The sequence below is a fragment of the Cyanistes caeruleus genome, chromosome 1 (assembly GCF_971803275.1).
Source record: "Cyanistes caeruleus chromosome 1, bCyaCae1.hap1.1, whole genome shotgun sequence".
In the NCBI taxonomy this organism is placed as follows: Eukaryota; Metazoa; Chordata; class Aves; order Passeriformes; family Paridae; genus Cyanistes; species Cyanistes caeruleus.
This window is the reverse complement of record NC_141701.1, coordinates 99,368,822-99,381,862: the sequence shown is the minus strand read 5'-3', so window position 1 is coordinate 99,381,862 and position 13,041 is coordinate 99,368,822. Positions and strand designations below refer to the sequence as shown.

Genomic DNA, 13,041 nt, shown 5'->3' with positions numbered 1-13,041 from the left:
ATTTAACCAACCTGAGACATAAAAGATTGTTACCCTAAATATTTTACAGAATGGTCAGCTGCAGCAGTGTCTTGTCCAAAGTCTAGTGGGAAGCATGATGGCTTTGTGGGATAGAACTCACCATTTCCTGAGCCTCAATCCCATGCTTAAATCACAAAGATTTTCCCCTCAGTCACAAGATTATCTTTTAGTTTTCTCCTATGCTTCTCATTTTACATGTCCAAGCTATGGAAAATATTTCTGAATTCTTCAGCTCCCCCACATGTTCTGTAATATTAATTAAGTCCTGAGCCTTGATAAATCATCTGTCATTAGAAGATAAGGAGAGATTTAGCAAGTTATTAGTCAGACAGAACTGGAAAAGTATTAACTTTTGGGAAAATACAGCATGCTAACTTAGGAACCAGGATGTGAGAGTTTTAATATATATAAGTATGATTACATCTTAGGGAAAAGAAATGAACATTTGTGATGCAGTAATGCATGAAAATCAATGGCTCTGTTATAACCCATAGCAGATTCTTTATTCTTAATTCTTTGAGGGAACACAGTGTGTGATGATATCTGAAGCCATGGAAAACAACAAATCATTACAGTTACCATGGAAGGTTATCCCTAATTCTTCAGGCACAATGCATTTGTTTTATTCTGTTAACTAGCTGCACCAGTAAGTGCAAGTGCTTGCCTAAACAGTAGACCACATGAACAATTGTTTCCAAAAATATTTTCTCCATATTTCTCCCATTAGATGGAAGAAATTTGCTTTGATGATCTAAATATTTATACTATTTTTTACCTACTAGTCAGTCTAGTCTACAACAAAACTTGCAATTAATTCAGAGTCCACCATTCATATTCCAATATGTGAATTATATAAGAATTCCCAGGAAACAAAAGCCATTTAATTTTCTTCTTCTTTCTCCATATATTCTGAAAAGACAATGTGAATATGTCACTGTCACATTTAAAGAAAATATTTAACTGTAAATCATGCATGCAGTGATTTAGTACAGCAGAAAACCTAAGTATACAGCAAATAAGAGTCCAGCTACTGACAAAAGTTGTATTTGTATATACTAACTAGAAATACAAGTCCCTATTCCTGAGTACTGTTGGAAAACATTTTGCAGCTGGATTACAGGTCCAGCTTTTTATACCCCAGTGTCACTTCATTTGGCTAAAATATTGAACCATGTCTGTCCTTTGATCCTTAGGAAAATCTCAGCAGTTAAGGAAATTAACTGCAAGTATCTAGAAATATTTTTTTTGTTCCTAATTTGCAACTTTCCTCAGTAATATAGAATGAAACACACTGTGATTATAGAGAGTTCACGAGTTACAAGAGTGTGTCATTCAGTAACACATAGCCTTGACCTATCACTTCTGTAATTTTTCAGTTTGGGGTCACACTCCATAGTGATAATTTGTCTGCCACAGCAAATGGCTCTGCAGTGATGATGAAATATTATTCATTATATATTCTTCTGTATTTGTATGCAATACTACACAGCTGACACATTACACACAAATTTCACTGACAGGTAAGATTCATCCATTACAACTGGTTTTGAATTCTAAAGACCAAGAGTATGCATTTAACTTTCCACATTTTCCATATAGGAAATGCTAATTTAACTTAACTCTTAACAAACTTAACTCTGGGAAGGACACAGTGAATTAAAACCTAGTGAAACAGAAATCCCAAAATATTGATATTGAATGCAATTGAGCCAAGATCTCGTGCTATCCATTTGTTTCTACATTCTATGCTATAGAATTAGGGACTGGAGTTTGAGAAACAAAATTCTTCACAAAAAAAAAAAAACTTTTATCCCTAAAAATATATCTTCTTAACATAGTGTTGCAAATGGCTTCAGCTTCCTTGATGAATGTAATATTTTCAGTAATGGAAAAAAACCACACATCTAGATTTCTCCAAAGCACTTGTTCACAGTACACTAAGAAAAATGGGATTAAAACATAATGCTCACTGGATATTGACATTTCACCACTAAAGTATTTGCATCACACTTGTTTCAATGGCAAGAGACCGAAAATGCCAGGGAAGTCAGAGCTTAGTAAAGATGGCAATGCTGGAACTAACAGTTGCTCAGACTATATCAAGGTCTCAATTCCACTTGCTACTTAGTGTGAAGAAGCTTATTATTGCTTTTCCAATAAATAATGCAGGAAAAAAAGCTTTTGGCTTCCTCTCACTTCCATCTCTGATTTGGGTACCTGATTCATAGTCAAATTACCCCGACAAAGTACCTGTAGCATCATCACCTACTAGACCGCAATAAAGTGAATATATTGGTGTTTTGTGTTTTACGTAAAAATACACCATTGAGTGAACACTGTGGCCTTTTGCTACATTCATAATAACTCTCTGATGAGTTCAGCAAACTGAGATGATTCTATTTCTATGGTCCCATGAAACTTGCCCAAGACTACCATGTCTTTCCCTTTTTCTCTCTTCCTGGCTCAGTTCACTCTCTTTGGTCTCTCCAAAGGTTTAGTCCCACTAAAAAGGCACTGAAAAACAACCTTTCAGCATATATAATTTATGTCATTAATAACACGAAGAATTGATCTACCTACATCTTACAGCTGTTAAGCAAACTGCTGAACTATAAGCAAAAAAAAAGATATCCCAAATGAACACTTTTATAGACATTATATCCTTTAGAAAAAAATGTTTGTAACAATATAAGTCTACTTTTCCAAATTCTCCTGTAATTCAAGACTCAGGACCTCACTGCTAGAGACACTTCTTGTGGTAAAAACATCTATAATACAATCAATCTCTCAAACTGGAGTTTGGGTTCATCTGTATGACATATTCAGCTAAGTATTTTTAAAATCTATACTTAAAACTGCTTTCCTGAAACCTTATAGACCCATTTCTTTTCTCCTTTAATTAAGAAATAATCCTTAAAAGTAACCTTTGAACTTACAACATTAAAGCAGATGTATTACAATGATACAGAGATCTCTGTATTCATTTGCTTGTAAGGACACATCTATGCACTGTAACTATGCATTATCAAATATCTACAGATAAGTATTTCTTTATTTCACATCAGTAAAGGGAACACATATTTCAACATTCCATTCTAATATTACTGTTGATGGCCAAATCCCATATTTGTGTTACAGACTTACTTAAATCAGAACAAAAAGAGAGCTGCATTAACGTCTGAAAACTCATGCTCAGATTATGATAGAATCAGACAGATGGGAAACAAGATATTAAAAGCCACAAGGTCAGCAGACAAAGAAAAGAGACAGAATTTCAAAAGATTTTTTTTCAAGATAGCACATCAAACATAATTTATTACAATGAGTCCGCTGAGTCAATCAATCATTTACATGCAATTTCAAGTGTATATGAATAACAAAAGAAGACAGGTAACTGGAAAGAGAAAAACATTTTAATTATATTCTTTACTTTCTTCTCCCTCCAATTTTATGTCTGCTGTCCTGCCATGTATCTTAACAATGCTTTGACTGTAAGCCAAGTTAATTTATTTCTGTCTCATTCTTTGCTTGTTTTTTCTTAAAGCGAGCATGTAGACTTATGAATTTTGAGACTCAAACATTTTACACTGGCATAGGTGACTTATTTTATGCTATTCTACAGAAGTAGCAACACAATTATTCATTTACAGCTTTGTAGGAAAAAAATCATTCTAGAATATTGCATTGCCTTCTGTTGTGTAAAGGCCAATAATCTTCCTTTTACACCTTTTCCATACTCCTGGTGACATATTAAAAAAATATTTACATGAGAAAAAAGTGAACATAAGACCAAAATCCACATTTGGTGCACACTGATCCTATGCTAGTATTTACCTAACGACTGATTTTACTGGTTTATATTTTCCGTAAGTATTTTGACACTGATAATGTTTGTTTGACTAATTTTGCTTTTGCAGTTAGTCCCTATCGTCCTTATGGAAGCAGCTTCCATGTACATGTGCATCAAGTGACTCTCAGCTCTTTGAGTCATTTCTGCATTATCCAAAAACCCAAAAACCCACATGAAAAACCAAAACCTCTATAACTACCAGGAAACCCCCACTCTTACAGCTAATTATGCAATTCCTAAGCATTGACCCAACTGTTTCAGGATGTGGCACTATACCACAATGAACGGCGGTGTTGTATCAGTTTTTAGACGGAGAATTGTGTTTCAAACTCCTGCAAGAATGAACTGGGCAGCAGAAACCACAGCCTTGTGCAGAGGCAAGAGAACTGCCACAGTTCAAGGCAGCCCATCATGCAGGGGTCCAGCAGTAAACCACAGCATTCCAAGTGCTGTCAACAAACATCACCTTACGTTTGGGCTTGTAAGGGCCACCCATCAAGTCTGAAACTGAGAGATCTGCAGGAGGTAAAAATCAGTTCAGAGTGGTATACACCTATAGGTAGGGCAGAGTTCCCACTTACAAATACACAGCAAAGACACTGCCCACAAAGGAGCAAGATTATACTGCTTCATCTGTGGTGTCCCTGCATCAAGGCAGCAGGTCTGGCCTGCAAAAGTTAACTGGAAAAAGTAAAACTACTATCATGCAGGCCAAGGCTTAATACTATTACAGAGAATTTTAGAAGAATGTCTGTGGTCATGTTAGAACACTGTGCTCTGAGTAAAAAGTGTTTTCTACTCAGTGACACCGATTTCTCTTATTGCAAAACTCCAGGAAATTGTCATGAATTCAGCCTTCACAAAAGAAAACTCCTGGCACTGAAATATCCGCAAATGGCATAATCCTAGCCACAACTACAATCTTGTTAAGATAAAAATCAAATCTTTAATGACAAATAACTATAATTTTAAAAGAGGTCTCCCTACAGTGTCCTGTTCTTGTACCTTCCAACCAGACACTTAGGCAGGTATCCAAATCTGTGACAGCAATCACATGCAGCACGGGGGATTTACTGATTCAAGTTAGCCACCTGACCAATGGCACACAGCAAATCACAGTGATAGCACAAAAGATGTGCTAGGAGGTGTTAATTGAACCAGAAACAATAAAAAAACCCCAAACCATGCAATAAGAAAATAATAGGTAATGTATTTGAATACCTTATCTAGAATATGAATTCTCAGAGGTTAAGATAGATAAAAAAAGCAAAACAGACTTTAAGGTACACAGTTGTGCAAATACTTCTTTTGACTGAAAATGATGACTGATAACATCTTTTTTCTTTATTAAAAAAAGTTTAGACTACATAAATAGAGAAACTAAGACATCTTCAAAAACATCATGCATTTACATCGCAGAGAACTGCTACATTCAGTGAAATAAAACAACAAAAAAGAACTGATCTACAAATTATTTTTAATGAGCTATTTAGAGCTCATAAAAGACCAGAATGAATGTTTCTGTGCTTTCCACAGCATGGAGATCAGCTCCTGATTAAGATTCATTTAGCATTAACAATAGCAAAGATTGATGCAACTAACAGATGTAGGACTTGTAATTTCAAAAGCATGTACTGTTCAGCACAGAGTTTCAAGAGTAAGTACATGTTAAATGGACACCTAGCTCTCCTCAGTCTCCAATTAAATGGGCAAACAAACAAACAAACAAAAAATAAACTTCTACACACTCAGAGGAATTTTAGGTAGATGATCAAAAATAAAAATACTGACCATTGAAGCTATTAACATTCTTGGCATTAAAGAGAAAAAGGAAACAAAAAAAAAATTAAATGAGCTCCCATTGAAGAAAGACACATTCGAAAAGGAAGAATAAATTTCATTTTCTTGATTACAATAAAATGCTAGTCTTTTTTTTTTCTGAAAGTGTAAAGAAAGATCTACTTCAATCACTGAAAAAAATCTTGTTTCAGCTTCATAATTACAAAGGAACATCTCTAAGGAACCTGTTAGTTAAAAAAACTATTAAGGAGAGTATTACAGCTAAAAATACCAAGAACTCCAAAGTTAGTCTGTATACTCTGTGCAAAATCCAAAAACTGAAGGCACTAGGTTTCTCATAAAGAAAAAAAATGAAAAAAAAGAAAAAAAAAAAAAAAGTCTATCAATGGATTTTCCCATAACATGATCCTGGAAACAGATGAATCATTTTTAAAGTAACTTTGAAAACAAATCCCTTTTCTGTTCCATTACATGGAAAATCTAGCCAAAACAGTTAAAACTTTGGCAACGTTCTAACAAATGAAATCAGGTGTTGATAACAGATATATCAGACAACTTTAGCCATAAACTTCTACAATTATCTTCCTAAGACTTTATTCTCTCTGAAAAAAGACTATATATGCATTAAAATATTAAATGCAATGCATTCTGTATTTCACAGCTTTGCTAAGTCCAGGCAAAATTCAACTTACAAAAAGTTTATTCTGCTACATTGTATACTGGTTTCACTAACACTATAACACATTTTGTGTCTTGATTTTCTAGGGCTGAGTGATGGTGATGATAGGGCTGAATATTCATGGGTGAGAATAAACAAGGCCAACAGGGCAGACATCCTGGTGGCACTCTTATAAACCACCCAACCAGGGAAAAGGGCAGATGGAATATTCTGTGAGTAGCTGGGAGAAGTCTCACAATTGCTATCCCTTGTTCTAATGAGGGACTTCCACATACTAGATGTCTTGAAAATACAACACAGGTATAGTCTAGGTTAGCATAGTAATAGCCTAGGAGGTCTCTGGAGTGTGTTGAAGATGACTCCCTGATGCACCTGGTGAGAGCCAGCTAGGGAAAGGGCCCTCTGGATCTGTTGTTTGTGAACAGAGAGGGAATTCTGGGCGGGGGTGGAAGGCTGTCTTGAGCATAGGAGTCATGAAATGATAGAATTTTTAATTCTTGCAGAAGGAAGGAGAGGGCTGGCAGGAGAACCGTTACATTGGAATTCCAGAGGGAAGACTTTGGCCTGTTTAGAAGATTGGTTGAGAGAGCCTCTTGGGAAGAAGTCCTGTAAGACAAAGGAATCTAGGTAGGCTGCATATTCTACATATAAGGAACACCTAAAGGTTCAGGCATAGGATCATCATGTCTCACATGCCTGACAGCCAGGGGATCAGGCCCAGCCAGTACAGGTTTATGAAAGGCAGGTCCTACTTGACCAACCTGATCTTCTATGGCAAGGAAACTCAGTGGATGAGGGAAAAGCTGTGCCTGTGTTCTACCTGTAAAGCCTTTGACATTTTCTCACAGCCTTCTTTTCATGGCTTGGATGGGTGCACTCTTTGCTGGATAAAAAAAAAACTGGCTGGATAGCTGGGCCTAGAGAGTAGTGGTGAAGAGTGCTACATCTGGCTGGTCACTGGTCCCCCAGGGCTCAGTGTTTGGGACAGTTCTCTTTACCACTCTTCAACAATACACTGAACAAGGGTACCGGATGCACCCTCTGTCAGCTTGCAGACAACATCAAGTTGGGCAGCTGTGATGATCTGCTGGAGAGTAGGAAGGCTCTACAGAGGGATCTTGACAGGCTGGATCAATGGGCCAAAGACTTCAACAAGAAGTGCTGGATCCTGCACTTGGGTCACAACAACCCCAGGCAGCACCAGAGGCTGCAGGCAGACTGGCTGGAAAGCTGCCCAGCAGAAAAAGACCTGGGGGTGCAGGTTGACAGCAGCTGAACATGAACCAGTATGTGCCCAGGTGGCCAAGCAGGCCAATGGCATCCTGGCCTGGATCAAGAATAGTGTGGCCATCAGGACCAGGGCAGTGCTCTGCAATCAGAATCCAGTGCTCAGTTTTGAGCCCCTCACTACCAGAAAGATACCAGAGGTGCTGAAGCATGTCTGGAGAAGGGCAAGGTAGCTGGTGAAAGATACGGAGCACAGTCTTATAAGCAGCAGCTGTGGGAGATTGAATTGTTCAGACTGGAGAAAGGAGGCTCAGAGATGACCCTTTTTCCTCTCTACAACTTCTTGAAAGGAGGCTGTAGTGAAGTGTGGGGGCCAGTGACAGGACAGTGATAGGACAAGAGGAAAATGCCTCTAAACACAGGAGGTTTAGATTAGATAAGAGGAAAAATTTTTTCACTGAAGAGCCATTCATTTTCACAGCCATTGAAACAAGCTGCCCAGGGAAGTGGTGGAGTCACTGTATCTGGGGGTATTTAAAAGTTGTGGCACTTAGGGGCATGCTTTAGGGTGGACTTGGTGTCAAGTGCTGAGTTACTTGATGATCATAAAGTTCTTTTCCAACCTAAATGATTCTTTTCTATTCTAAATATAGTAGCTATATTTGTCAGCTGAGAATGGAAACATGAAAGCATAAAAATATGATAAAGACAAAAAGATTTTGTTCATATAAAATTTAATTACTGGTGAAGACAGGCAACAGAATAACTATAACAATTTTTATTCTTGTTAGCAATAGTGTAGTACCCAGAGACTCCAAATTGGATGCTATATACACTTTGTGAAGGATACTATTTTTTAATTTAATCTGTAATAAGGATGTTTATCTATGGAAAGCTATCAACATCCAAAACAAGGTATATTAAGGCACTTTTCACTTTTGATCTTATGATAGGAACAGTGCCATTTACAATGAAAATATGCATACATCTAACCATTTACAGCACTCATCTTTTTTGTCTCCACATTTATCAGCATTAATATTTGCATGGAAAAAAAGAATCTTAGGTTTGTCTACTGACATTGTCATTTTCATTTTATCTGTAGTGAACAAATAGAAGAATAAAATATAATAGTAATTTCAACAGCTTGTGCTGTAGCAGTGCAAACAGAAACAAGTCACGCCTGTTTGGTTGTGTGAGAAATGTGCAAATGTTGTCTCCCTATTATCACAACGAAATCTCTCATTCATTACAGTATTACCTCAGCAGAGCAACAATGGCTTTAGTTCTAACACTGAAAATCTCCATTCACTGCCCATTAAGTACTTAGGTGCTAATTCAGTACAGGGATGCCACAAGCAACAAATACATGCAATTGAATGAAATGTTTGAAATAGGATGTTTTACAAGATTAATTTCTGTGCCTTTGCATCGTTAAGAAATGCCCACAATGCTCTTTTGAGTATTTTAATGCCGCTCACATTGCAGATGTAGCTTATTTTCTAAGCTGATACACAGCATGCAAGTCAGAGAAATGTGGTCCAAAGTTCTATTTGACTTGAGTATTACCAATGAGTCTGGAGTCAAAATGTGGCACTTCTACACAATGGTTTTAAAGTAGTGGCAACACTGTAAATGATACCCTGAAGAAGGAAGCTATTCTTTAATCAGTCTACAAAAATATTTAAGTAGTATCAAACCCAAAATGTTTTATCACAGAGGACACTAGAATAAAAGTAACTTCAAGTATATTTATTAGAGAAGTCTAGTACTACCAAAATCATTCAAAGCAAGGAAAGGCATTTTTTCAAATAACTGGACTCTTAATAGACACCCACACTGATGGTCACGTTGATCCACCCCAGAGTAATGATGGAAGGGAAGGAACTTGTTAAACCACTCTCAATCCTCTACCACAGTCCTTGTTTACTGAAGAAGTTCCAGCTGACTGGAAATTAGCAAATGCAAAGCCAATTTACAAGAATTATCTGAAGGATAATTCAGGGAACTACAGGTCTGTCAGCCTGACCTCAGTTCTGACCAAGGTTATGGAAGAGATCAGAGATCATCCAGAGTGCCATCACATCACATGCAGGACAATCGAGGATCAAGCCCAGCCAACATGTATTTAGGAAAGGACATCATCAGTCCTGCTTGGTCAGCCTGACCTTCTTCTATGACCAAGTGACCCACTCAGTAAATGAGGGAAAGGCTGTGGATGTACTCTATCTAGACTTCAGTAAAGCATTTGACAGAGCCTCCCCCATCATCCTCCTATGTGAATACCTTGGTAAATAAAACCCTGGCTCGATGGCCAGGCCCGGAGAGTCGTGGTGAATGGAACTAAACCCACCTGGTGGTGGGTCACTAGCAGTGTTCCCCAGGGCTCAGTTTTGGGGCTGGTCCCTGTTTAACATCTTTTTTGATGATCCAGACCTGGGGATTCAGGGCACCCTCAGTAAATTTGCAGAAAATGCTAAGTTGGGTTGGAGCATTGATCTGCTCAAGACGAGGAAGGCTCTGCAGGGAAACCTGGACAGACTTGATCAGTGGGCTAAGGACAACATCATGAGGACAACGGGGAAGTGTTGGGTCCTGCACTCGAGTCCCAGCAGCCCCATGAAGCCTGACAAGCTTGGGGAGGGGTGGCTGAAGAGCTGGTCAGCAGAAAGGGACCAGGGGGTGCTCAGTATGAGCCAGCAGTGTGCCCAGGTGGCCAAGAAGGGCAATGGCATCCTGGCCTCTATGCAGAACAGTGCGGCCAGCAGGACCGGGGCAGTGATCCTGCACCTCCTGCACTCGGCATTGGTGAGGCCACACCTCGAGTACTGTGTTCAGTTCTGGGCCTCTCACTTTAGAAAGGTCATTGAGGTGCTGGAGTGTGGCCAAAGAAGGGCAACAAGGCTCGTGAAAGGTCTGGAAAATGTGTCTTATAAGGCATGGGAACAGGAGCTGGGGTTGTTTATTCTTGAGAAGAGGAGGCTCAGGAGGGACCTCACTGCTCTCTAGAACTACCTGAAAGGAGGTTGTAGTGAGGTGGGGACCAGTCTCTTCTACTGTGGCTTCAGCAAGAGGACCAGAGGACACGGCCTTAAGATGAGACAAAGGAGATTCAGATACCAGGGGAAAAAAATTCAGTGTTAGGGTGGTCAGGCATTGGAATAGGATGCCCAGGGTGGAGACACCATCCCTGGAGATGTGTAAGAGGTGTCTGGATTCGGATGATATGATTTAGTGGTTTAGGAGTTATAGTGGTAGTTCTGGGTTGACAACTGGACTTCATGATCTTAAGGGTCTCTTTCAACCTTGATGATTCTATGACTTTTAGACAGTTTAATGGATACCTGTTTTAGAAGTTTGAAACTAGAGTCTGAACACATTTTTCATTGCTTTCACTATAACAAAATAAGTAATAAATTATGACTTTTGGCCTAATTGGATGTCACTTCTCTAAAGAGTTTGCAGTCTGATTAGCCAAAACCAATACTGAATACAGAAACAATACTGTGCTGAATACTAAGAAAAATTCTGTCAGCAAGACTTCGTCAGACCTAAGGAAGTATTTTAAAATGTGTTTCAGCATAATCCTTTATCTCACCTTTTTTTTTTTTAATAAATTATAATCTACAGAGAAATTTTAATGAGAGTTATCTGAAGTAATCAAACTAAGCAGTCTTGAACCCTTAGCTAGAGTTCTATTGTTATACCCAAAAACACCACACCTGTTAAGGTTTATTAGATTTCTAGAAGTTCAACAGCATATAAAAATCAGCTGTCTTGCTAACTTTATATTTTCCATAACATAAAACTAAAACCTCTTCCATCAAGTTACAAACTTTTTACTTGTTATCTACACAAATAAATGGAGCACAATCTGTTTAAAGGCTCTGTAATAATTTGATGAATTTATAGAATGACTTCTGAAAACTTCTGAGTTTAGAGGGGTACATAAGCTTTTGGGGTACACTAGATGTATTTATTCTGCTACTAGTTGCTTAAATCTTTCCCCTTTCTTTTCATTTACCCAGGTTATGCTGCTCCTAATACTCAGCATGATTCTGAAATCTGATCTGCTGGTAATAAACATCTTGATTCCATTTCTAAGATTACACCCTTATTTAAAGGTCATCTAAATTAAAAACTCATTAAAAGAAATGTCTTCCTTTGTCTTCAAACTCTCTCCCCTATCCACTCCAGGCAGCCATTTTAATTTTTTTTTAGTAATAAAGGGGCATATTTTTTCTATCTCCTTTCTAGTCTTTCTCTAATTAATGACAGAGGCAGATCAACACAGGAAAATAAAGCTGCAACTCATTCAGGCTTGGTTTCTTTAGCACAAGAACAAAAAGACACAGGATTTACAGTTAGGTAGCATTTAAAGAAGAAATTCCCTAGCAATTTGAATATGTACTCTGTTTACAGAGTAAAGAAAAGTCTAAATAAAACCAAGATCCAGTTGGAGGATGTTCTACCAATGACTGCATAACTAATCATTAGAAATCATAACACACATTCCACAGAGGCCAATATTAAATTGAGTTACTGTCATGTGTGTATGGTCCTCTGGTCTATTCAATCAAATTCTGGCTGCTTAAAACCCAGAGGGAAAAGTTCTGTTCTTAGTTATACAGCTGTCCTCAATGGAAATTGTCAAGAATACAGGCCAAGAAGTGTTTAAAATGCAGTATATGTTTAAAGAAATGTTCACATTAATTCAGATTTTGTTATTTTTCCATATGAGAGGTATATAGTGAAAAAGATGACATCTCCATACAGCACATGCTCAATTTTTTACTATGATGGAGATTAAGAATACTATGTTTTGCAAAGATGATGCTTTATAAGCTTGTAAAAAAACCACTTATTCAAACCATACCCAAAAACAAGACAACTGTGTAACAGTCCTCATAGCTGGCCTCCAAAATCACCAGAAGCAATAACCTCTAAAAAAGGATCATTTTTTTTGGTATTCAGTCAACTCATGACTCTCAGCAAGCGGAGAAGCAACAAGATAGAGACAAGACATCTGAGCAGCATTCAAGTTCCAAGATTGATATTTCCACACAACTTACAAGGATTCTATGATGCCATGTATGTCCTACAGGAAGTATGCAGCTGTTACCAGTTTCACCTATACTTAATAACTGCTACAAAGACATGCCATGAAAGCCCTGAATAGATAGCACTGAAAGCACCTTGAATAGGTAAGCCTTAAACAGAATCATCTTGGGAAAATGTGATGTAGGAACAAAAAACTAATAGCTTCTAACCCTCACTATTCCCTCAGTAAACTAACTGTTTAATTAAGCACAAAAATGAAATAAAGAAAATAATGTATACCAGTCTTCTAGGTTTTTCTAGAGTCACTTCAATATTTTAAGAAGATTGAGTGTTTGCTATGGCAAATACAAACTAAAACACAGGAACTAGAAGCAGAGAAGTGTCTGATGAACAATCATATTAT

General features: G+C 37.7%; 1 protein-coding gene across 8 annotated transcripts in view; it reads right to left on the bottom strand.

The window, feature by feature from the left end:
• The window catches only part of SUGCT (succinyl-CoA:glutarate-CoA transferase), a 315,620-nt gene that overhangs the window by 253,735 nt on the left and 48,844 nt on the right, over positions 1–13,041 (bottom strand). The window lies entirely within an intron of this gene.